Raw genomic sequence first — 9992 nt, 5'->3', positions numbered from 1 at the left:
ACCTTATGCCCTAGATCAAGTCGAGCAGGTCGGCCGACGTGCTAGGGTTCCGTTTGGTCAGCTTCGTGCCGGCTCTCCGGTTGGCCGCCCGCCCGACGATGGATCCCCCGCTGCTCTCCCACCAGGCGCTCTTCGCGGCCCTCCGATCCGCGGACGCCGAGGCCGTGCGCCGCCTCCTGGCCGGCGCCGAGGAGTCCGCGCTCTATGTCCCGGCGGATGCCGAGGACGTGCACCTCCTCCTCCCGCTCTACGACCTCGAGGCCACCAAGCTCCGCTCCTTCCTCGACCTCGATGCCTTCCACGTCGCCGCCAAGCAAGGGCACACCGGTGAGCCCCTCTTCTCGCTCGATTAGTAGCTTCCGCTGGGTTTTTTAGAACGAGCCAAGTCCAGTGTGTTGCAACAAGTTTAACCGATTCTCGTTGGGCTCAATTGCAGGGTTTGATGCTCCGAGGAACAGCATGGAGTTCGCCATGGAGGCTCCCCACAGCTACGGCGTCTTCCAAGAGGACGTCCCGGTGAGTAGTACAATCCCCTTCCCTGTTCTTTCTCTCTATCTGTCAGACTAATTCACTTCATCATTTTCTTCCCTGGCCCCTGTATGCATGTGTCTGGTAAATTATTTTGTTTCCAGAAAAAGGACCTGGAATTCCTTTTTTCTCCTTTCATTCCAGTCACATACTACTGTCCAATTTGACAGATGATATGCATTGTCCATCCGTCCTTGGCAGCTCTGCTGCTAGGTGTACTTGTACCTGACTGTTGTTGCCTGAGAAGACAGCACGAAACACCTATTAATAATGCTGTCAAACAAATAGTAGACCACCATCTACTGCTGCTGGGCACAATCACATTGCCCCTTAATTACCTGGCCATTCTCTGCATCATTGCCTACCAATAAGTAGGAGGCCATGTTGAGTTGCTGGCATTGTTCTTCAAACTAGATTAGCACTGCTGCTTTCCTCTGCCCCTCTTCTCCCTCGACGGTGTTCTCATCCGCCACAACAGCTTACTGACACGGTCATTGGTTCTGTCTTTGTTTTGTTGGCAGCAGGGGAAGAAGGAGGAGGAGGAGTTCAGCACGGGGCCCCTCTCCATTCTCATGCTCAGCGACGGCGTCTTCCCCGACGGTGACTATGGCGGGACCCTCGAGATCGTCGTCTTCCTGACCGAGACCCTTGGTTAGTGACAGCATTTGTTTTCCATGACATTCAGACTTTGCTATAGTTTACTGAAACTGTTGTGGTCTGAAGAACAGTTTACTGAAATTGTTCCAAGTCTGAAAAACAGTTGTCTGAATCTGTTGAAATCTGAAACTGTTAGTGTGGGGTGTCTGAAACTGTTCTAATCTTGTAGATAACCTGTGAACAAATTTACTTGTGTTGAATAACCTTTGAACAAATTTAGGACTTTGGAGTTGTCTAAAACTGCTGTAGTCTTGTAGAAAAGTATAAGTAGTTGGATGGAAATAGATTTCTTAGTCTGTGTAATAGATGGTCTGAAGCTAGTTGCAGATTTCTTTCCTTGATTCAGATAATTCAGTAAGTCCATTTCATAACATCTGCTGCTAGTAGAAATTATGGAAGCTAAAAAGCCAAATCAAGTTCAGTCATCTCATTTCACCTTTGCAAAGAAGATACTAATTTTCTAAACTGTGAATTTGGTGTTAACGTCTTATATGTGCATCTTATATGTCCATTTCATAACATGGTGCGTCTTATATGTGTGTTTGATGTTAATGTCGCTTGTGGTTTTGCAGGATTCTGAGGCTGCAGCCTGGGCACCATCAGGGTATGCTGTTTCCCTGTCCTGTTTCTTCAGTGCTCAATAGTTGCTTGTGCGACTTCTACTAGTCTTTTATGTAATGCTAAACTAAAATGGGTCTAGTTATACTAATCATTCCATGAAACTTCAGTCTGATTTGCTGGTACTCTAATAGAATCATTGTTTGCTCATGCTCAGAATCATTGTTTTACATATGTTACTTGTGATGTTCTGCTGGCTGAGATGTGCATGATCTGGGTGATGAAGAAAATCGTTCGGATTCCCACTGATTTTCATGATTATTACAACCAGATACTTCTGACGGATCATGCCATCTCTTGGACTACATATGTACTCCCTCCGTAAACTAATATAAGAGTGTTTAGAATACTAACTAGTGATCTAAACACTCTTATATTAGTTTACAGAGGGAGTACACCTTTATTATTGAGCAAATACTTTCCTTTGATTTTTTGCAAACCTCTTAGCAGTAATTTTTGTATCCTCTTTTTTGTGTTCTGCTGGCTGATGAGATGTGCATTACCTGGGTGATGAAGAAAATCGACGGGTCACCCCATCTCCTGAAGTACATTTGCACATTTTTACTGCTTTAGACTAACTGTACATGCATTCCTTCATTGGTTATGAAACTTATTGCTCATTGTGTTCTGTTGGGTTGAACTGCATGATTCCGGGTGATGAAGAAAATTGTTCGGATTCCCACTGATATTTCATGATTAGTGTAACCAGCTACTTCTGATGGATGATGGCATCTCCTATATTACATTTGCACCGCTTTATGACTGGCTGTACATGCACTCCTTGTGTTGGTCGCAACCTTGTTGCTCTTTGTGTTATATTGGGTCTTTTGCATGCTTCTGCGTGATGAAGAAAATCGTTCAGATTCCCACTGATACTTCATGATTATCACAACCAGCTACTTCTGACAGACCATGCCATTTTGTGCTCTTTAAGAGATTTTGCTCTATTTTGGGTTTTAATTCATTCAATAGTTTGCTGGTGTTTATTTTCCTTTGAGCCTGTGATGTTATCAAAATATTTGCTACTCTTAATGGGTTTATCCCACTTGATGATCTTAACCACCAAGATCTCTGAGGCTCTTAGTACTAGTCTAATGTTATCAGTACGGTACATCCGCTGTTGCCAGATTTTCCATGGACTCTGTTTGTTTACTCTGCTAGTGGTTCTAGCATCGCTCTAGAGTACATCTATTCACTCAGATTTATACATTGTTAAAATGGAGGCTTGGGAAGAACTATTTTCTTTGTAGTAATAAGTCAGGAGTTGTTTGTTGCTTCAGTAGGGTGTCATACATTATAATCATCAGCTCATGTCGTCTGGGATCAAACATAGCTTTGAATTTACAAGAGTAAAGATTTATGTGAGAAGTACAAACCATGTTCACTTAGATTTCCTGCTAGTTGCATATTTGCACTTCATTGTACATACGTCGTGTTGGATCTCAGTCCAGAATCCAGATCCATAGCTTGTACTACAACTAATGTGTCATGCGTTTTGTGGCAGCAACATCAGCTAGCAGGAGCAATTCTCTTGCTGGTTTGCACTGAAGATATTGTATTCTGTTGCTATATCACTGTTTAATAAAACCATAGCATGATTCTCACATGAGATATCCACATGTTTCTGTGCTGTTTTGCTACAAGCTGTGTGTTGATTTAATAACATGAGTTTCCTTGTCCTGGTCCTATACTGCATTTTGACTCCTATGTTTCTGTGCGCGTGTGTTTAATCGATGTTGTTTCAACTTTGAACTGCTTCTACATATACTGCAATTGAGATTTAAATTTGTGGTTGTTCCTCTTTTACAGATGCTCAAGTGTGAAGCCGTGAAGTGTGAAGCCGTGAAGTATGAATGAAGTGTGAAGCCGTGAAGTGTGAAGCCGTCAAGTTCTACTTAGTGAAGAGTAGCATATTGTAGCATATATGTGTTGTAAAGATTGTAATAGATTTATTTAGTGGTATATTTGATGAATCTTTTTGATTATGTATGTGATCTGAAAACTTGTGAAATGGAAACTTGACCAATGGGTCCACTTATGAAAATAATCTGTCAATTTTGTACATTTCTAACATGTGGGACCAATTTGAGAGATGATCATGACAAGTGGGACCCATCTGACTAGTGGGACCAGCTTGAATATATAATGGCTGAAAATAGAAAAGAAATAAATAATAAAAGGCCACAGGCCAACAATAAAAAAGGCTACAATGTTGGGCTTGGCCATGAAGCCGACCAGAATTAACAAGGAAAAAATAATAAAAGGCTGAATTAATGGGCTCGGCCCATGTAAAACGCTGAATTGGACCGGGCTGAATCTTGTGCCACATTAGATTGCCACGCTAGATGCCTACGTGGCCTGGGGGAGGTTGCTAGTGACCAAAACGCCACAGTAGGAATATTTTGGTCGTAAACGTATTTGACCATTCCAGAAGAAAGGTCGCTATAGTCAGTTTACGACGGCCAGCTTTTGACCTTCTGTTTTTGGTCACAAAAAGGTCATAAATGGAAATTTGTGACCTTTCAGTGACCAATAGTGGTGGTCATAAGTTGACATATTTCTTGTAGTGATGTCCTTAATGCACCGCTAGGTGACAGACCTATTGCAGGAGCAGACGCAGACGTTATGAACGTTTGGCTAGCTCAATATGATGACTACTTGATGGTTTAGTGCACCATGCTTAACGGCTTAGAATCGGGACTTCAAAGACATTTTGAACGTCATGGACCATATGAGATGTTCCAGGAATTGAAGTTAATATTTCAAGCAAATACCCGAGTTGAGAGATATGAAGTCTCCAACAAGTTCTATAGCTAAAAGATGGAGGAGAATCGCTCAACTAGTGAGCATGTGCTTAGATTGTCTGGGTACTTCAATCGCTTGAATCAAGTGGGAGTTAATCTTCCAGATAAGATAGTGATTGACAGAATTCTCTAGTCACCATCACTAAGTTACTAGAACTTCGTGATGAACTATAATATGCAAGGGATGACGAAAATGATTCCCGAGCTCTTCGCGATGTTGAAATCAACAAAGGTAGAAATCAAGAAAGAGCATCAAGTGTTGATGATTGACAAGACCACTAGTTTCAAGAAAAAGGGCAAAGGGAAAGAAAGGGAATTTCAAGTAGAATGACAAGCAAGTTGTCACTCCCGCGAAGAAGCCCAAAGCTGGACCAAAGCCCGAAACTGAGTGATTATACTGCAAAGGAAATGGTCATTGGAAGCGGAAATGCCCTGAATATTTAGTGGATAAGAAGGATGGCAAAGTGAACAAGGATGTATTTGATATACAGGTTATTGATGTGTGCCTTACTAGTGTTTATAGTAGCCCCTGAGTATTTGATACTTGTTCGGTTGCTAAGATTAGTAACTCGAAACAGGAGTTACATAATAAACAAAGACTAGTTGAGGGGAAGTGACGATGAGTGTTGCAAGTAATTCCAAGATTGATATGATCATCATCACACACTCCCTATACTTTCGGGATTAGTGTTAAACCTAAATAAATGTTATTTGGTGTTTGCGTTGAGCATGAATATGATTTGATCATGTTTATTGCAAAACGGTTATTCATTTAAAGTCAGAGAATAATTGTTGTTCTATTTACATGAATAAAACCTTCAATGGTCATACACCCAATGAAAATAGTTTATTGGATCTCGATCGTAGTGATACACATATTCATAATATTGATGCCAAAAGATGCAAAGTTAATAATGATAGTGCAACTTATTTGTGGCACTGCCGTTTGGGTCATATCGGTGTAAAGCGCATGAAGAAACTCCATAAAGATGGATTTTCGGAATCACTTGGTTATGAATCATTTGATGCTTGCGAACCGTGCCTTTTGGGCAAGATGACTAAAACTCCATTCTTCAGAACAATGGAACGAGATACTGACTTGTTGGAAATAATACATACTGATGTATGAAGACCAATGAGCATGAAGGCTCGTGGCAAGTATCATTATTTTCTAACCTTCACAGATGATTTGAGCAGATATGCGTATATCTACTTGATGAAACATAAGTCTGAAATAGTTGAAAAGTTCAAAGAATTTCAGAGTGAAGTGGAGAATCATCGTAACAAGAAAATAAAGTTTCTACGATCTGATCGTGGAGGAGAATATTTGAGTTATGAATTTGGCCTTCATATAAAACAATGTGGAATAGTTTCACAACTCATGCCACCTGGAACACCACAATGTTATGGTGTGTCCGAACGCCGTAACCGCACTTTATTAGATATGGTGAGATCTATGATGTATCTTACTGATTTACCACTATAGTTTTGGGGTTATGCATTAGAGACAGTTGCATTCACTTTAAATAGGGCACCATCAAAATCCGTTGAGACGACGCCTTATGAACTGTGGTTTGGCAAGAAACAAAAGTTGTCGTTTCTTAAAGTTTGGGGGCTGCAATGCTTATGTGAAAAAGTTTCAACCTGATAAGCTCAAACCCAAATCGGAGAAGTGCGTCTTCATATAATACCCAAAGGTAACTATTGGGTACACCTTCTATCACAGATCCGAAGGCAAGTTATTCATTGCTAAGATGGATCCTTTCTAGAGAAGGAGTTTCTCTCGAAAGAAGTGAGTGGGAGGAAAGTAGAACTTGATAAGGTAATTGTACCTTGTCCTGAATTAGAAAATAGTTCATCACTGAAATCAGCTCCAGTGATTCCTACACCAATTAGTGAGGGAGCTAATTGTGATGATCATGAAACTTCAGATCAAGTTATTATAGAACCTCGTAGGTCTTCCAGAGTACGGTCCGCACCAGAGTGGTACTGTAATCCTGTTCTAGAAGTCATGTTACTAGACCATGATGAACCTACGAACTATGAGGAAGCGATGATGAGCCCAAATTCCCAGAAATGGCTGGAGGCCATGAAATCTGAGATAGGATCCATGTATGAGAACAAAGTGTGGACTTTGGTGGACTTGCCCGATGATCGGCAATCCATAGAAAATAAATGGATCTTCAAGAAGAAGACGGACGTTGATAGTAGTGTTACTATCTACAAAACTAGAATTGTCACAAAAAGTTTTTCGACAAGTTCAAGGTGTTGAATACAATGAGATTTTCTCACTCGTATCGATGCTTAAAAGTCTGTCCGAATCATGTTAGCAATTGCCGCATTTTATGATTATGAAATATGGCAGATGGATGTCAAAACTGCATTCCTGAACGGGTTTCTGGAAGAAGAGTTGTATATGATGCAGCCAGAAGGTTTTGTCGATCCAAAGGGAGCTAACAAAGTGTGCAAGCTCCAGCGATCCATTTATGGACTGGTGCAAGCCTCTCGGAGTTGGAATAAACGCTTTGATAGTGTGATCAAAGCATTTGGTTTTGTACAGACTTTTGGAGAAGCCTGCATTTACAAGAAAGTGAGTGGGAGCACTACAGCATTTCTGATAAGTATATGTGAATGACATATTGTTGATCAGAAATAATGGAGAATTATTCTGTAGAGCATAAAGGAGTGTTTGAAAGGAGTTTTTCAAAGAAAGACCTCGGTGAAGCTGCTTACATATTGAGCATCAAGATATGTAGAGATAGATCAAGATGCTTGATAAGTTTTTTCAATGAATACATACCTTGACAAGATTTTGAAGTAGTTCAAAATGGAACAGTCAAAGAAAAAGTTCTTGCCTGTGTTACAAGGTGTGAAATTGAGTAAGACTCAAAGCCCGACCACGGCAGAAGATAGAAAGAGAATGAAAGTCATTCCCTATGCCTTGGCCATAGGTTCTATAAAGTATGCCATGTTGTGTACCAAATCTATTGCATACCCTACCACTGAGTTTGGCAAGGGAGTACAATAGTGATCTAGGAGTAGATCACTGGACAACGGTCAAAAAATATCCTTAGTAGAATAAGGATATGTTTCTTGATTATGGAGGTGACAAAAGGTTCGTCGTAAAGGGTTACGTCGACACAAGTTTTGGCACTAATCCAGATGACTCTAAGTCTTAATCTGGATACATATTGAAAGTGGGAGCAATTAGCTAGAGTAGCTCCGTGCAGAGAATTGTAGACATAGAATATTTGCAAATACAAGCGGCTCTGAATCTGACAGACCCGTTGACTAAGCTTCTCTCACGAGCAAAATATGATCACACCTCAGTACTCTTTGGGTGTTAATCACATAGCTATGTGAACTAGATTATTGACTCTAGTAAACCCTTTGGGTGTTGGTCACATAATGATGTGAACTCTGGGTGTTAATCATATACAAATATGAATATTGGTGTTAAATCACATGGCGATGTGAACTAGATTATTGACTCTAGTGCAAGTGGGAGACTGAAGGAAATATGCCCTAGAGGCAATAATAAAGTTATTATTTATTTCCTTATTTCATGATAAATGTTTATTATTCATGCTAGAATTGTATTAACCAGAAACATAATACATGTGTGAATACATAGACAAACTTAATGTCACTAGTATGCCTCTACTTGACTAGCTCATTAATCGAAGATGGTTATGTTTCCTAACCATAGACATGAGTTGTCATTTGATTAACGGGATCACATCATTAGTAGAATGATGTGATTGACTTGACCCATTCCGTTAGCTTAGCAATTGATCATTTAGTATGTTGCTATTGCTTTCTTCATGACTTATACATGTTCCTATGACTATGAGATTATGCAACTCCCATTTACCGAAGGAACACTTTGTGTGCTACCAAACGTCACAACGTAATTGGGTGATTATAAAGGATCTCTACAGGTGTCTCCGAAGGTACATGTTGGGTTGGCGTATTTCGAGATTTGAATTTGTCACTCCAATTGTCGGAGAGGTATCTCTGGGCCCACTCGGTAATGCACATCACTATAAGCCTTGCAAGCAATGTGACTAATGAGTTAGTTGCGGAATGATGCATTACATAATGAGTAAAGAGACTTGCCGGTAACGAGATTGAACTAGGTATTCAGATACCGACGATCGAATCTCGGGCAAGTAACATGCCGATGACAAAGGGAACAACGTATGTTGTTATGCGGTTTGATCGATAAAGATCTTCGTAGAATATGTGGGAGTCAATATGAGCATCCAGGTTCCGCTATTGGTTATTGACTGGAGACATGTCTCGGTCATGTCTACATAGTTCTCGAACCCGTAGGGTCCGCATGCTTAAGGTTTCGATGACAGTTTTATTATGAGTTTATGAGTTTTGATGTACCGAAGGAGTTCGGAGTCCCGGATGAGATCGGGGACATGACGAGGAGTCTCAAAATGGTCGAGACGTAAATATCGATATATTGGACGACTATATTCGGACTTCGGAAAGGTTCCGAGTGATTCGGGTATTTTTCGGAGTACCGGAGAGTTACGGGAATTCGTCGGGAGAAGTATTGGGCCTTATTGGGCCATACGGGAAAGAGAGAGGGGCTGCCTAGGGCAGGCCGCGCGCCCCCCAAGGCCTAGTCCGAATTGGACTAGGGGGAGGGGCTGCGCCCCCTCCTTCCTTCCCTTCTCTTTTCCCTTTCCTTTTCTCCTACTCCTACTACATGGAAGGGCTCCTAGTTCTACTAGGAAATGAAGAATCCTACTCCCGGTGGGAGTAGGACTCCCCTAGGGCGCGCCATAGAGAAGGGCGGCCCTTCCCCTCCTCCACTCCTTTATATACGGGGGCAGGGGGCACCCCGTGATACACAAGTTGATCTTCGTGATCGTTCCTTAGCCGTGTGCGGTGCCCCCCTCCACCATATTCCACCTCGGTCATATCATTGCAGTGCTTAGGCGAAGCCCTGCGTCGATAGAACATCATCATCGTCACCACGCCGTCGTGCTGACGGAACTCATCCCCGACACCCTGCTGGATCGAAGTCCAGGGATCGTCATCGAGCTGAACGTGTGCTGAACTCGGAGGTGCCGTACGTTCGGTACTTGGATCGGTCGGATCGTGAAGACGTACGACTACATCAACCGCGTTGTCATAACGCTTCCGCATACGGTCTGCGAGGGTACATGGACAACACTCTGCCCTCTTGTTGCTATGCATCACCATGATCTTGCGTGTGCGTAGGAATTTTTTTGAAATTACTACGTTCCCCAATAGCTGAAAGGTCGCGCCCGCGTTGCGCAACCCGAACGGCATGCTGGTATAGCAGTATACCCCGCACGGGGTTAGGAAGGCTGTTTTCTCCACATCTTCTACTGCCATCTTAAT

At 42.0% G+C, this 9992-nt stretch overlaps 1 non-coding gene and 3 pseudogenes across 1 annotated transcript; all 4 read left to right on the top strand.

The window, feature by feature from the left end:
• The first annotated feature begins 2014 nt into the window (after positions 1–2014).
• On the top strand, positions 2015–2089 carry LOC119313295 (annotated as a pseudogene).
• Positions 2090–2451: 362 nt separating this feature from the next.
• Positions 2452–2527, top strand: LOC119313309 (annotated as a pseudogene).
• Positions 2528–2638: 111 nt separating this feature from the next.
• On the top strand, positions 2639–2714 carry LOC119313312 (annotated as a pseudogene).
• An 85-nt stretch (positions 2715–2799) lies between these two features.
• On the top strand, positions 2800–2882 carry LOC119313233. Its single transcript, XR_005151604.1, has one exon. It is a non-coding gene; the product is annotated as a small nucleolar RNA SNORD24 (small nucleolar RNA).
• Positions 2883–9992: the final 7110 nt, after the last annotated feature.

Source organism: Triticum dicoccoides, chromosome 5B (genome assembly GCF_002162155.2).
Source record: "Triticum dicoccoides isolate Atlit2015 ecotype Zavitan chromosome 5B, WEW_v2.0, whole genome shotgun sequence".
NCBI classification, from domain to species: domain Eukaryota; kingdom Viridiplantae; phylum Streptophyta; class Magnoliopsida; order Poales; family Poaceae; genus Triticum; species Triticum dicoccoides.
Note: the sequence above shows the minus strand (reverse complement) of the source record. Positions and strands in the feature narration are given on the sequence as shown.